Source organism: Muntiacus reevesi, chromosome X (genome assembly GCF_963930625.1).
Source record: "Muntiacus reevesi chromosome X, mMunRee1.1, whole genome shotgun sequence".
NCBI lineage: Eukaryota > Metazoa > Chordata > Mammalia > Artiodactyla > Cervidae > Muntiacus > Muntiacus reevesi.
In genome coordinates this window covers 53,059,708-53,075,812 of record NC_089271.1, presented here as the reverse complement: position 1 = coordinate 53,075,812, position 16,105 = coordinate 53,059,708, and the positions used below count along the sequence as shown (strand labels likewise).

Here is a 16,105-nt window from a genome sequence, read left to right as displayed (position 1 = left end):
ACTAAATCAGAGGTGGAAAGTAGAATCTACTGAAGATGTAGAGAGACTAAGGGAAGGGTTATACTTTCCTGTCTCTCCCTTCCTGCTTCTCTCCAAAGCCCTGTCCTGTGTTTTCCCCACACTACAAATTCCTCTCTCTCTACTATCAGAATTGCCCTCTCTCCTCCACCTTTGCCTCAGTTTGATGCCTTCAGGAGACTCTCTTTTCCACCAGGTAATTAAACTATGTATAAAAGAACATTACTGAGAAGGTTAAACAAAGGCTCCTTTGTTGCTGCCCCTGCCCCCATCCCATTTTTCTCAACTCCCACCAAAGACTAATGATACTATGAATTTAACACATAAAGTTTTGGTTCAAGTTTGTGGCCTTCCTGAAAACAATGACTCTACTCTTTCATCCTCCAGATCCTCTGCTCCAAGCACACAGCTCAGTAAGTATCTGAGGAACACCACTCAGTAAGGGAGGGGTGGACTTTCTGTTCATTCTTGAACACTAAGTATCAATTCACCTCCCATGGAGGGGAAGCTGTCCTGTGAGGGACACAAGGTCAGTGTCTGCCCTTCAGGTACTTGGGATCTGAAGGGGGAGAGAAAAGAATGTATAAGACAGCATATTCTCCAGGTCAAATGAAAGAATCAACTAGCTTTGTTGGAGTTCAGAGGAAAGACTGCCCTGGAGGTCTCAGAGCTAAGGAAAGATTTAAGTTGAGTGATAAAGAAAGGAAGGTCTTAATTAATCAGAGAGTGAGTGTAAAAAGCATTGGGAGAAGAAAGCAACCCAGGTGAATCCCTGGGGGAAGAAATATAAATACTTCCCTGTGCACACCATTGTCTAGTAGGTTTCTTCCTGACATACCACTGTTCATCAATAACTGCCAGTCTGCATCTGGGGTCCCCAAAGCAGCCTGTTATTCTAAAGCAGCTTCTCTGGTAACCTTTTGGGGGATTGTAAATGCCATCTCACAGGTTGGTCGGTTCATAAACATCCCTAAATAATATTCAGGGTATGTTATATGAATCCAATGAGTGTGTACTGAGATATATGATGGGCTGCTCTACTGCTAGGACCTGTGCAGAAGTTTTCATAAGTGTTACTTTATATTTTATTCAGCAAACATTTAGATAGCATTTACAAGTGCTAGGTATTGTGCTAAGCACTTTAAATTATTAACTCATTAACAGATACCAACCTCCTATTGACCTATGAGGTAAGTGCTATTATTATCCTCATTTCAGAGATGAGTAAACTGAGGTGCAGAGGGGTTAAGTCACTTACCCACAATCACAAAGCTGATGAGCACCAGAACTGGAGTTCAATCAATCCTTATTTTGGTTTTTATAACAGCTATTGAGACATAATTCATGTGATATACAATTCACCCATTTCCAGTGAATAATTCAGTGGTTTTCAGTACATTCACCAGATTGTGCAACTACCACCTAACTTCTTCACCACCTCAAAAGGAGATCCTGTCCTTCTTAGTAGTCATTCCTCATTCCCCCACCCCAGGCCCTGGCAACTGCTAATCTCTTTCTACCTACTCTGGACATTTCACATAAATGGACTCACACATTATTGTGGACTTTTATGTCTGGTTACTTTCATTCAGCATAAAGGTTTTTTTTTAATTGAAGTATAGTTGGTTTACAATGTTTCAGGTATACAGCAAAGTGATTCAGTTATATGTGTGTGTGTGTGTATGTATGTGTGCATATTCGTTTTCAGATTCTTTCCCATTATAGGTTATTACAAGATATTGAATATAGTTCCCTGTGCTATGCAACAGGGCCTTGTTAGCATAAAGTTTTTAAGGTTCATCCATGTTGTAGCTCATGTCATAAATAATCACTCCTTTTTATGGCTGAATAACAGTCCATTGTACATAAGGACCATATTTTGTTTCTCTAGTCATCATCATGAACATTAGACTTTTTTTCATAATGCTTGATTTGTCTATACTAATCCACTTGCCTGTTCAATAGAAATGTTCCAATAATGTAATGTTCTAGATCTGTAATATCTAATATGGGAGCCTCCAGCTACATGTGGCTACCGAGCACTTGAGATGTGGCTAGTGTGGCTGAAGAATGCCTTATTTAATTATACTTGAATTTAATTAATTCAGATGTAAATCACCCCCATGGGATGAGTCACATGGTCATGATGAAATACTGGGCATGGGTTTCAGCCCTGGGTCCAGCCAATTGCAAAAGGGATCCGAATTCTGGAAGAAGTCACACATAGATCCCAACTAGAAGGCTGAAGCTACTAATGATATTGCAATTGCAACAAACCTGAGTGGCTAAGGAGAAATGGAAACAGAGGTAAAATATCATTGGATTTCTGCTTTATAAATAAGATTGTCTATACCAATTCTTTCAGATTTCACATATATGTTTTACTCTTTCTGACTTACTTTATTCTGTATTACAGTCTCTACAAATGATCTAGTTTTGTTCCTTTTTATGGCTGAGTAATATTCCATTGTATGTACCACATTTTCTTTATTTATTCCTCTGTTGATTGACATGTATGGATACCAAGGGGAAAAGAGGAGGGATGGCATGAATTGGGACATTGACTGTATCCTGCCAGGCTCCTCTGTGCATGGGATTTCCCAGGCAAGAAAACTGGAGTGGGTAGCCATTCCCTTCTCTAGGGAATCTTCCCGACCCACAGATGGAACCTGGGTCTCCTGCATTGCAGGCAGATTCTTTACCATCTGAACCACCAGGGAAGCACATTGGGATTTACAAATATACACTATTGATACTAAGGCTTCCCTGGTGGCCCAGCTGGTAAAGAATTCGCTTGCAATGTGGGAGACCTGGGTTCGATCCCTGGGTTGGGAAGATCCCCTGGAGAAGGGAACGGCTACCCACTCCAGTATTCTGGCCTAGAGAATTCCATGGACTATTCCATGGGGTCACAAAGAGTCAGACACAATTGAGCGACTTTCACTACTGATACTATGTATAAAATATATAACTAATGAGAATCTACTGTATAGCACAGGGAACTCTGGTCAATGCTCTGTGGTGACTTAAGTGTGAAGGAAATCCAAAAAGGGGGGGTTGCATATATATATATATATATATATATATATATATATATATATATATATATATCTGATTCACTTTGCCATACAGTAAAAACTAACACAACATTGTAAAGCAACTATACTCCAAGAATATTTTATTTAAAAAATCACTGGATTACTTGTGCCTGACAACTCCCAGCCCAGCCCAGGAACAGTGGTGAGGAAATAGGAGGGTGTTCCCTTGTGTGATGAGTTACTCACATCCACTCCCACTGACTGCAGCTGCCTGTGCTCCCTCAGCATAGCAACGGCTCCTTGGCCCGAGAGCAAGTCTGGTGGAGCTGGAACTTCTCATTCCTTAGAGATGAAGCAAACTCAGAACTGACCAAAGTGAGGCACAGATGTGCACGTGAGGCCAGAGCAGGGGACAATCACAGCTTGGAGAAGACAGAACAGGCCCCTTAGTGTGAATAACCCAGGAAGCCTGGCAGCTCCTCAAGGGCCTGCCCAGCTGCAATCCAAGATGCAAAATTTTTTACACAAGTTGGCACTCAAGTTCATTTGGAGGCAAAGCCCGACCCACACCACAGTGGGCAACTGTTCATGTTCTGAGACTAAAAGTCAATGAACGCAGGCTCTGCCTCAGTCCTTGCCAACACCACATACCTAAAACCCAAACAATTCTGAATTCTCTAATACACTCAGCCCCGAAGGGTTTCAGGAAAGGGACTGGGCCAGTATTGGGTCCTCCCAACTAAATTCAAAGCTCTCTAAAAAAGGGTTTCTTTGTTCTCCTCAGGACAGCTCCTCCCAATAGCAAGAAGAACTGTTTCAAGGGAAGGATTTGGGAGGGGGGTGTACTCCTATGGTATCCTTGGCTTTCAGAAACTGCAGCAGGCAGGACCACCCAGACACCACAGAGGAGAATACAGGCGGAGCCCCCACATATCAACCATGGAAGATTCACTGGCGTCTGTCCCACAGGTCAGAGAAGGCATCAGAGGGTAATTCTTGGAACTCATAGGGTAGTGCTTCCAGGAACGTCCAGCAACGCTAGGTTTACATGGAGGATGGTTTTCTCTTCAGGATATGATGATAAGCCTTGTTTTCTAAGTCAGGCCTGCACTCTGTCAGGACACAAGATAAAAAGGATTTCACCTAACAGGTATCAGTCACTAGAAACAATTCCTCATTCAACAAAACTATAAGATGTGTACACTGTGTGCCAGGTCCCAGGGCAGTCCTAGGACACAGGGCATCCTAGACCCTGCACTCAGAAGAAGAAACAGATGGCAGAGGCCAGGAGCCTTCATGGATGTGGTAGAGCAGCAGATGCACAGACAGTGCCTGGGGCCTGTGGGTGCAGGGTTTCCTCCCTGAGCCATTACAGGGTGTGGAGGGGGCAGCATGCAGCCTGGCTGTGGGTTACTGGGGTGATATTCTCTCTCTCCGGACCTTCACTCTGCTCACCTGTCTTTTTCTTGATCTCACAGAGCACACTGAAGAGAGCAGGCTTCATGGGATGGCAATTCAGAGCATGCTTTCTGGCCTGTGCCTCTCCAAGCTCTGGTCAGTGATGGCCATGATCTGCTGCAGGACATTGTCCATGTTGGATCTGGCCGGGGCCTGGGCATGTAGCACAGGGCTGGGGATAACCGCCCAGGGTGTGGGTGGGTGCTACAGAAAGGGGTGTCCATGAGTGACAGGGCCAGATGGATGCTTAACCAGGAGCCGCCAAGCCTGGAGAGCTTGCACAGACATAGCCAACTGCTGTAGTCTGTGTGCCAGGCATGCATGTGCATGTGTGCATGCGTGTTCAGTTGCTTCAGTTCAGTCAGTTCAGTCGCTCAGTCATGTCCAACTCTTTGCGACCCCGTGAACCACAGCACGCCAGGCCTCCCTGTCCATCACCAACTCCCAGAGTTTACCCAGACTCAGGTCCATTGAGTCAGTGAAGCCATCTAACCATCTCATCCTCTGTCATCCCCTTCTCCTCCTGCCCTCAATCTTTCCCAGCATCAGGGTCTTTTCAGATGAGTCAGCTCTTCGCATCAGGTGGCCAAAATATTGGAGTTTCAGCTACAACATCAGTCCTTCCAATGAACACCCAGGACTGATCTCCTTTACGATGGACTGGTTGGATCTCCTTGCTGTCCAAGGGACTCTCAAGAGTCTTCTCCAACACCACAGTTCAAAAGCATCAATTCTTTGGCACTCAGTTTTCTTTATAGTCCAACTCTCACATCCATACATGACTACTGGAAAAACCACAGCCTTGACTAGATGGACCTTTGTTGACAAAGCAATGTTTATGCTTTTAATATGCTGTCTAGGTTGGTCATAACTTTCCTTCCAAGGAGTAAGTGTCTTTTAATTTCATGACTGCAATCACCATCTGCAGTCAGTCATGTCTGACTCTTTGCGACCTATGGACTGTAACCTGCAAGGCTCCTCTGTCCATGGGATTCTCCAGGCAAGAATACTGGAGTGGGTTGCCATTTCCTTCTCCAGGGGATCTTCCTGACCCAGGAATTGAACCCATACCTCTTGCGTTTCTTGCATTGCAGGCAGGTTCTTTACCCACTGAGCCTCCTGGAGAGCCCACACAGGTGCACTTGTCCTCAATCAATTCTTAACCATTATGCTCTAGTGCCTCTTTCTACAAAAATCCTGGATAGATGGTTGAATTAAGATCCTTTATTGTTGTTGTTCAGTCACTAAACGGGTCCGACTCTTTGCAACCCCATGGGCTGTAGCACACCAGGCTCCTCTACCCTCCACTGTCTCCCAGAATTTGCTCAAATTCATGTCCATTGAGTCGGTGATGCTATCTAAGATCCTTTAAATCTCTTCTAAGGAATCTTGAGCATATTTATTTTGCTTCTTTTTAAATAAACTCTGCATTTTAGAACAATCTTAGATTTACATAGAAGCTGCAAAGATAGAAGCAAAAATTCACCCAGTTTCCCCTTACTTTAGCGAGCTGCATACCTGTGACCCCTGTTTCAAAATTTAAAAACCCAAATTACTGTAAACTAAACTACAGAATTTATTTGTATTATATTAGTTTTTCCACTAATGCTCTTTTTTTCTGTTCTAGGATTCAGTCCAGGCTACCATTTTGTCTTTAGTCATCATGTTCTCTTAGTCCCCTCCGATCTGTCAGTTTGTCTGTCACCTTGGTTCTCATGACCTCAACAGTTTAGAATAGTACTGAACAGGTATTTTTGTAGAAAGTCTTTCAGTTTGGGTTGTCTGATGTTTTCCTTATAACTAGGCTGGGGGGGATTGGCTTGGGAGAAGAACACCACCAAGGTGAAATGCCCTTCTCGTCTCATGGTATCAAGAAGGATGTAACATCCACATGACATCACTGGTAATGTGAACTTTTATCACCTTTCTAAGTTAGTCTCCACCAAATTTCTCCATCAGAAAGTTATTACGTTCCCATCTCTATACACGTTTCTATTCTGTACACACATTGGTTAGAAGTGAGTTATTAAGTCCAGCTCATACTCGAGGGGAAGGATGTTAAGCTCCACCACCTAGAAGAAGGGAATAAGTATATTATTTGGAATCATTCTGTAAGAAAGTGTTTTTTTCTTCTCCTCTATTTATTAATTTGTTCAATCATTTATTTATATCAGTATGGAATCATGTGTTTCATGCTTTTAGTTATTATTTGGATTATTATTGACTATTTAAATATATATGTCCATATCATTCCTGTACCTTTGAAAGGTTATTGTGAATTTGTTTAAAGTGGGGACTGTCTGAATTAAGTTTGAGGGGGTTTATGTGTGCATGCAGATGAGGAAATTGGAATTGACATTATATAAATTGACCATGCTTGTATAGTATGTGATGGAATCTTATACAGGAAAGGTATTTATAGACCCCTAATAGTAGGTCTTCATCCTCTTATGACAAGAAGCTCATTACTTCATAAGACAGCTCTTTTAATGTTGAGTCTGCTCTACTCCTAGTGGGATTGTAGTAATCCAGGTAGTGGGATTGCAAGAGAGAAAAGGAAATGTTGGTTATGGGAAGAGCAGAATATGATTAGAGGAAGTAGTGATTGAGTCTAGGATGGAGCAGCTAAAAACTGATGTGTCTCACTGGATTTCAGGGAAGTAATTTGTCTACCAGGTTGACAAAATATATACAGAGAGAGAACTTGTAGTGGCCATTCCCCAAAACCCCAGGCCCAGCTACCCCTGTTCTGGACATCCTTCAGTTTTGTATTACTCCTTCATCCATCCCCAATACATCCATTCATATATATAAACTATATTCCTTAATTTGACAAATATTTCTTGAGTACCTACTATATATGCCAAGAATTATTCTAGGTACCATGGATGAGTTGGAAGGGCAGTATGTGTGCAAGTGTGTAGGAGGTGAAGAAAGGCCATCTATTGCTCACTTTTATTTGGATTTAGTTAAGTATTTCTCATTCCTTTTATCCTTTGAGATATAATTCACATGTCACATATCGTACAATTCACCCATTAAAAGTGTATGTACAGGCAACTCAAGAAGGCGGATGAGAGTGATACAGCAGTGAAGCCACTGGCACTTCCGCTGCTGCAGATGATGGAAGGGAATGGAAAGGCCCAAGAGTACTGCAGCGATTGTGAGAAGGAGGAGGACACCTTGAGTCTATCCAATGACAGTGGAGCAAAAAGGAGAAAAAGAAACTGAAAAGAAGCAGCAGAAAGAGGAAGGCAGTGAGACAGATTCAGCCCAGGATCAGCCTGTTCATCGGATGAACTGTTTGCCAGCAGAAGACCCAGGAAACAAATAAGGCCATTCAGCTCTTTTTCGCTGGGTCAAGGAATCTGCAAAAAACACCCTGCTGAATGAGAATTATGTGGAAGATGATGACAACATGTTCTGATTTGATTATTCCCCAGAATTTGTTTTGTGGGCTCTCCAGCCACCTAGCTGGCTTTCCCAATGGCACTGTGGGGTTCAGGTGGTCTCAAGTCAGAAATGGGTTGGATTCATCAGTGCCATCCCAGCAAACATCCATACCTATTACACAGAGAAGAAGATGGTAGAGATCAACTTCCTGTGTGTTCACAAGAAGATGCACTCCAAGAAGGTGGTTCCAGTACTGATCCATGAGATAACCTAATGGGTTTACCTGGAAGGCATCTTCCAAGCTGTTTAAACTGCCACAATGGTATTACCAAAGCCTGTTGGCACCTGCAGGTATTGGTATTGGTCCCTAAACCCATGGAAGCTGATTGAAGTGAAGTTCTTCCACTTGAGCAGAATTCTGACCATGCAGTGCACTATGAAGCTCTACCAGCTGCCAGAGACTCCCAAGACAGCTGGGGTGTGACCAATGGGAAAAAGTGCACCAGTTCTGCACCCAGTACCTGAAGCAGTTTTGGGTCACAACAGTCATGAGCCAGGAGGAGGTGGAACACTGGTTCTACAGAACATTGTCGAAGTTCTATCATTGACACTTTTGTGGTGGAGAATGTGAATAGTGAGGTGACAGATTTCCTGAACTTTTATATACTTCTGTTCACCATCATGAACCATCCGCCTCACAAGAGTCTAAAGTCTGCGTATTCTTTCTACAATGTTCATACTCAGACCCCTCTTTTAGACCTCATGAGTAATACCCTCGTTCTCACCAAAATGAAAGGGTTTGATGTGTTCAATGCAGTGACTCTTATGGAGAACGAAACTTCCCTGGAGAAGTTCAAGTTCAGCATGGGGACAGCAACCTACAGTCTTATCTGCAATTGGAAGTGCCTCAGCATGGGGGCAGAAAAAGTTGGGCTGGTGTTACAGTAATCAGTTGCCAGTGAGATTCTGGATAAAGCCATTGAGAATTCAAACTAGAAACTTATTGATCCAATTTTTACAAATGTGAGAATCTCTGCCAAAGGGAACAGAACTGAACCAGCTTTACACACTCCACTTAACTTGACGATTGTATTGCAATGGTATAGGCTGTGTGAGGTCATTTCTAGCCATGTCTCTGGTTTCCTTGCTTTCCAGTTATTTTTATTTAGCTATGATCAAGGGAAGGTAACTGCTGAAAACTAGCTCATGATTGGCATATTATGGAGTTACTAAGTGTGTGTGTATGTGTGTGTGCGTGTGTATCATGAAGTATGTACAGTTCAGTGACTTATTCACAGATATGTATAACCATCACAGTTAATATTAGAACATTTTCATCACATCAAGAAGAAACGAGTTAGGGATGTCCCTGGTGGTCCAGTGGTTAAGAATCTGCCTCACAATGCAAGGGACACAGGTTCAATCCCTGGTCAGGGAACTATGATCCTTAACTTGCCACAGAGCAAGTTAAGTCCACACTGAAACCACTGAGCCAGTGCACCACAACTAGAGAGTCCATGCACTGCAATAGAAGATCTCACATGCTGCAACTAAGAGCCCAGGCAGTCAAAGAAATACATACAAATTTTAAAAAAAGAAACCACTGAGCTATCATCCCTTCATATCTCCATTCCCTCTTCCCAACCCTAAACATCTACTAATCTCCTTTCTCTCTATATATATTTCCCTTTTCTGAACTTTTATATGAGTGAAATCTTAAAGTATACAGGGGTTTTTTTGTAACTTGCTTCCTTTACTTAGCATATGTTTTCAAGATTCATCCATGTTGTAGCATAAGTATCAGTACTTCATTCCTTTTTATAGCTGAATAATATTTCATTGCATGGATACCATATTTTGCTTATTAATTTGTCTGTTGATAGACATTTAGGCTGTTTTCACCTTTTTCTTATTATGAATAATGCTGTTGTAAACATTCATGTACAAGTTTCTGTGCAGGCATATGTTTTCCTTTCTTTTGGGTATATATCTAGAAGTGGAATTGCTGGGTCATATGATAACTCTACATTTAATCATTCAAGGAACCACCAGACTATTTTTCAAAGTGGATATACTATTTTATGTTCCCACCAACAGTGTGTAAGTGTTTCTATTTCTTTTTTTTTTATTGGATTGATTTTATAGCTCTATTTTTACCTTTTTCATGTTTTCTAAAAACTTTTTATTTTGTATTGGGTTTCCCACATGACACAATGGTAAAGAATCAGCCTGCCAGTGCAGGAGACACAAGAGACGCAGGTTTGATCCCTGGATTGGGAAGATCCCCTGAGGTAGGAAATGGCAACCCTCTCCAGTATTCTTGCCTGGAAAAGTCCATGGACATAGGAGACTGGTGGGCTACAGTCCATGGGGGTCACAGAAAGTCAGACACAACTGAGCACACACAGAGTCAGTTAACAAGCAATGTTGTGATAGTTTCAGGTAAAAAGTGAAGGGATTCAGTCATACATATACAAGGATCCATTCTCCCCCAAACTCCCCTCCCATCCAGGCTGCCCCATAACATTGAGCAGGGTTCCATGTGCCATACCATAGGGGTTCTTGTTTATCCATTTTAAATATAGCAGTGTGTACATGTTCATTCCAAACCTTCTAACTATCCCTTCCTCCCATCCTTCCCCCCTGCAACCATAAATTTGTTTTCTAAGTCTATGAGTCTCTATTTTGTAAGTTCATTTGTATCATTTCTTTTTAGATTCCACACATAAAGGATATCTTATTTCTTCTTCTCTGACTTACCTCACTCAGTATGACAATCTCTGGGTCCATCCATGTTGCTGCAAATGGTATTGCTTCATTCTTTTTAATGGCTGCATAATATTCCATTGTGTGTATGTACCGCATTTCTTTATCCATTCCTCTTTCAATGAACTTTTAGGTTGCTTCCATGTCTTGGTTATTGTAAAGTGTGCTACATTGAACACTGGGGAACATGCATCCTTTCAGATCACGTTTTTCTCTGGGTATATGCCCAGTAGTGGGATTGCAGGGTCATATGGTAGCTCTATTTTTAGTTTTTTTAAGGAACCTCCACACTGCTGTCCATAATGACTGTACCAGTTTACATTCCCACCAACAGTGTAGGAGGGTTCCCTATTCGCCACATCCTCTCCAGCATTTATTGTTTGTAGATTTTTTGATGATGGCTATTTTTACTGGAGGTTTCTGTTTCTCCACATCTTCCATGTCAACACTTGTTATCTTTTTTTGTTCTAGCCATCCTAGTAGACGTAAAATAGTATCTCACTGTGATTTTGATTTGCAGCATTTCCTTGATAGCTAATGATATCAGATCATCTTTTGTTTTTGGGCCATTCATATATCTCATTTAGAGAATTGTACATTCAAATTCTTTGCTCATCTTTTGATTGAGTTATTTATTTTTTTATTATTGAGTTGTAAGAGGCCATTATATATTCTAGACACAAAGCCCTTATTCTTTTTCCAATCACTTGGCTGAGATCCACGTCTGGTAGGAAAGTGCCCAATGCAGTCCTTGTAGCCAAGATGATGATGTAATAATAAGACAGGAAATAATCTCAAACAGAAAAAGCTGTACATGTGGAGAAAGGACCCAGCCTGCTTCTGAATTTTCTAGAAGTCTGGCAACCTGTGGAGAGCAAGAGGAACTGTCTATATCTAGCTAGCCGGCAAGCAATGCTACTCCAGTTAGTTGTTAAAAATTATTTGACCATATACAAACTTCAACAAATGGTGCTTTTTCTGAGGAAAGCCTCACTCTGTGCTTGGTGATTTCAGCTCCTTATCTTGCCTGTATTCATGAAAATAATTATTCATGACACTTGTTAAAGACAGCAAGGCAGAATTTATTGGGGAATTAGTACAATGGGGTCAGCCATGGGGGAGAGAGATTGGGCCTAAGTTGGAATACAACAAGAAAAAGTGAGGATTTGTAATCAAGGAACAGGGTTGGGGCTGGTATATCAGCAGATGAAAAATTACTAAGAGGAAACATCATAGGTAAGGGGGGATACTGGCTAAACTGAACTAACAGGAATCTAACTGAAAGCAGTCTGGGTGATGAGACATCACCTGGGGGATGGTAGAGAATGAAGAATTCCATCAAATATTGAGGGTTGATCAGATAGGAGGTGCATTCTGGTTAAACAGACTTAGAAGGATTCTTGCTAAAATTGGATGCTGCAGAGAAGAACACAGAAGCTCAAAAGGTCAGGGCCTGGTTGACAAGATAGTGGGAGTATGACTAAAGTTTGGTCAAAGAGAGACTCTTTGACACTAGTCCCCCCACCCCAACCCCCTACATTTTCCCGGTCTGCTTTCCTGTGAGCAGACAGCCAGAAGAGACAAACACTTCTCAAGACTATTGTGTGGTCTGATGGTTGCTAGGCAACTGCCAGGGTCCCTTTCAAATTGCAGCTTCCCTCCCAGCTGGGGTTCCCTTTCCCCCCTCAAGGCATCTGCTAGCAGTATTAGCAAAGACTCATATGCCTGCAGGCTACAGTACCAAGGGCCAGGAAGAGGCAGCTCAGGCCTGATGGAGGAGGGGGCAAAGTCATGTAAGTCTTAGGATTCACCAGAGCAACCAAAACCCGTTTAGTGCTGCGGGATGTCTCCATCACTCACCTGTTTGTTTATTTTGCCATGCCATTTCCCAGGTGAGGGAAGCTGGGAGCCCTAGAGGGTGGACCACCAGCACCCATGGGGAGGGTCTGGCACCAGCAGGAGTTAATCTTCACATTCTTGAGGCTCACTGCTGCTGCTGCTGCTGCTAAGTCACTTCAGTCGTGTCCAACTCTGTGTGATCCCATAGACGGCAGCCCACCAGGCTCCCCCGTCCCTGGGATTCTCCAGGCAAGAACACTGGAGTGGGTCATTAGCTACAGCCATAACCTCACTCCCTCCATACTTTACTCCTGAAGGACTTGGGTTTTCGAAGTTCCTTCTCTATGACCCAAATGTGAATTTGGGCAGGTCTGAGGTTCATATCTTGGCTTAACTGTTGTCTCATGGCTAGACAGGGGTGGTAATGGAACTAAGCTTATTTGTTTTGCTCAGAAAGGACCAGCAGGCAAAGTGGGACTTTTGGGTGCTCTGTGTGCTCCCATCCCTGAGGTGGGAACAGTAGGTACTGTCACATCCTGGGAATGAACTCTGCAGATATGGGCAAGAGCAGAAGATGAATTCAGCCTGGGAGCCTCCCAGGGAATAGACACTGCAGCCAGACTAGCTGGGTCCAAATAGTGACTCTATCACTTACTGGTTGTGTGAGTTCAAGTTAGTTCACCTCTCTGTGTCTCTAGTTTCACATCATGGGTTCTGCATAAATGGGGGTAATAGTTCCTAACTCAGAAGGCTGTTAGGGAGACTAAAATGTGTTAATGTATGTAAAGTGATAAATGTTTACTATCATTTTCATTGTGGTTGGAAAGGAGGGCAAATTTCTTAGTTTTCAAGGGCCTAGGCCTGGCATCTCTTGATTCCCATAGAACTTATAGATACTGGGATTCTGGGGCCTGGGCACTTCAACTACACTTGCAGTTAATCCTCTCAACAACCCAGTAATGTATCATGAGCCCCATTTTGCAGATACACCCCTGAGCAAGGCAGGGAAAAGTGTGGGGTGGGAATTGAGGGATAGAGTGAGTGCATGAAAAGCTCAGTCTCCCCAGTCTCCTCACGAGTGCCCACTCCACTTTACTGTCTGCAACAGAGAACCTAGGAAAAAACAATTCTGGGACAGAAGGATAGCAAAGCTGTTCTATGGAATCAAACTACAATGGCTGGAAAGGAAGAACCACCAGCAGAGAAGGGCTTGCTGCTTGGACTTCTATGTTTTGACTCCTGGTTCCTAAGGGTTGTCGGCTTCCTCTGGAGACAGAATTTATTTCCCTCCTGTAGGCAGAACCCAGGAAACAAACCTACTTTCCCATAAGCTAACCTGAGTACTGGCCAAAGAAAGAAACCAAGTTTTTCTTAATCACCAACTCCAGCTACCTCATCCCTTCCATCCCTTACAGGCCAACATACACAAGCACTTGACTCCCTGCACAATGAGAACTTTGCTTTCTAAACAGTGAAAAAGAATCTCTGGCTCCAATCTAGATTTTTTGAATAAATATCTAGTGATTCCCAAAGTAGAAGAGATAATTTTCAGAAGGAAGAGAGAAGGAAGAGATCAAGAGCAGTGAACTTGTTTTCCCATCCCCACACTCCTCTCCATTTCTGAGCTCTTAGAGGGAAATGGGGATCTGCCTTTGACTAATGTAAGAACAGAGTCAACAGAAGTTCAGAGGTTAGCTCAGAAGGGGAGTAATAGAATCCAAGGCTTTAACTATTGATTCCCAGCTTGCTCATAACTAGAATTGTCCCTAGACGGAGGTGTGTATAAACTTGCCTCCTGAGATCACTAGCAAGCACATTTTAGTCCACACTTCATCCTCCACCTTCACACTCTATGTCAGAGCTGAATTAAGACTTCTGGAGCAGAAGGACTAAAAAAAAAATTGTTTTGGGGAAATCAGCTATTTGTCAATTAGGTCTTTGGCATCTTTAAATTCATATATGGACTATTGTCTTATCATTTTTTTTAATGATAAGCCTATCATTTTTTTTAATGATAAGCCTATCATTTTTTAATCCTCTGAAACAAATTAGATGTCATAAACATCCCGTTTTCAGGAAAAATGGTTCAAAAGCATGAGATAATTTGAACTTGTGAGGCTGAAGTTGGATTTCAGATGTTATAACTTTATTAAAGAAATTAAGGAAGTTCTGTTTAATGTGACTGCCCTTTTGTGGAACATCTCTTTAAGACTCCCCCCCCCCCCCCAAAATGAGTCTCTTTTTCTGCCATATGAATTTTTGTTGCAACATACACATAACACTGAACAGCTCAGGTGCGGGGAGTTCATCATCTTCTAGGCTTCAAATGACCTTTTCAAAGATCTTCAGACATTTTCAGAGAAATAGCAGATTCATTTATGTTTTATTATCATCTTTTTCTCTATTCACATTCTCCAGGGCCTTTTTAAATTAGAGAAAGACATACTTCTTGTCCAGAGAAGGCAATGGCAACCCACTCCAGTACTCTTGCCTGGAAAATCCCATGGACGGAGGAGCCTGGTAGGCTGCAGTCCATAGGGTCTCGAAGAGTCAGACAAGACTGAGTGACTTCACTTTCACTTTTCACTTTCATGCATTGGAGAAGGAAATGGCAACCCAACCCACTCCAGTGTTCTTGCCTGGAGAATCCCAGGGACAGCGAGCCTGGTAGGCTGCCATCTATGGGGTTGCACAGAGGCGGACACGACTGAAGTGATGAGCGGCAGCAGCATACTTCTGGTCCTACACTTTGAAACTCTGATATTATGGCAGGTTGAAATTTTAACACCTTTTCCATGACTAACAACCATAGGTGTCTTGTCAGCACATGTAAGGAGGCTGTCTCCTTCCATTTCTGTAAACTAAGACATCTCATTATGTGCTTCTGCATGTTTTGAAGAAATTAAAAATGACTTTTCAAAATTTATGTGTGTACTGTCTGCTGAATATGCAGATAGATGAGCAAAATCTAGTTTGTATTATTCTGCTTTCTGTGGTTTCATTGACATCTTCATAGCTATCAAAATGACAATATGAAATTCTACTTTTTTTAAAAACATTGAAGTACCTAATGACTAAGAGGAATATTTTTTCTTGCTGAGATCAGACTCATCATTTGATACGCTGTAAAAAGCATAGATCATTAGTAAGATCTGACAGAATCAGATCTATTCTGTAAGGGACCAACGTGGGTGTGTGTGTGTGTGTTAGCCGCTCAGTCGTGTCCAGTTCTCTGTGATCCCATGGACTGTAGCCCACCAGGCTCCTCTGTCTATGGGATTATCCAGGCAAGAGTACTGGAGTGGGTTGCCATTCCCTTCTCAGGGGATCTTCCCAATCCAGGAATCAAACCTGGGTCTCCCACATTGCAGTCAGATTATTTACCATCTGAGTCACCAGGGAAACCTAAGGGACCAACATATCTGTCATCAAAATTTCCCCCTTTTGTTTGCCTAGAATTGCAAGCTCTGAATCAGGATATGTAAATCTAGGCAGTTTCATAGAGTAAACAAAGGGATAACATGATAACGAATGCTCATTTGTGTTGTATGTCCACGCTAATACAGTGGCTATTATTTTTAACTAAGCAGTGA

The 16,105-nt window shown here is 42.4% G+C and overlaps 1 pseudogene; it reads left to right on the top strand.

Moving 5' to 3' along the window:
- The first annotated feature begins 7,398 nt into the window (after positions 1-7,398).
- LOC136154470 (glycylpeptide N-tetradecanoyltransferase 1 pseudogene) lies at positions 7,399-8,855 on the top strand (annotated as a pseudogene).
- Positions 8,856-16,105: the final 7,250 nt, after the last annotated feature.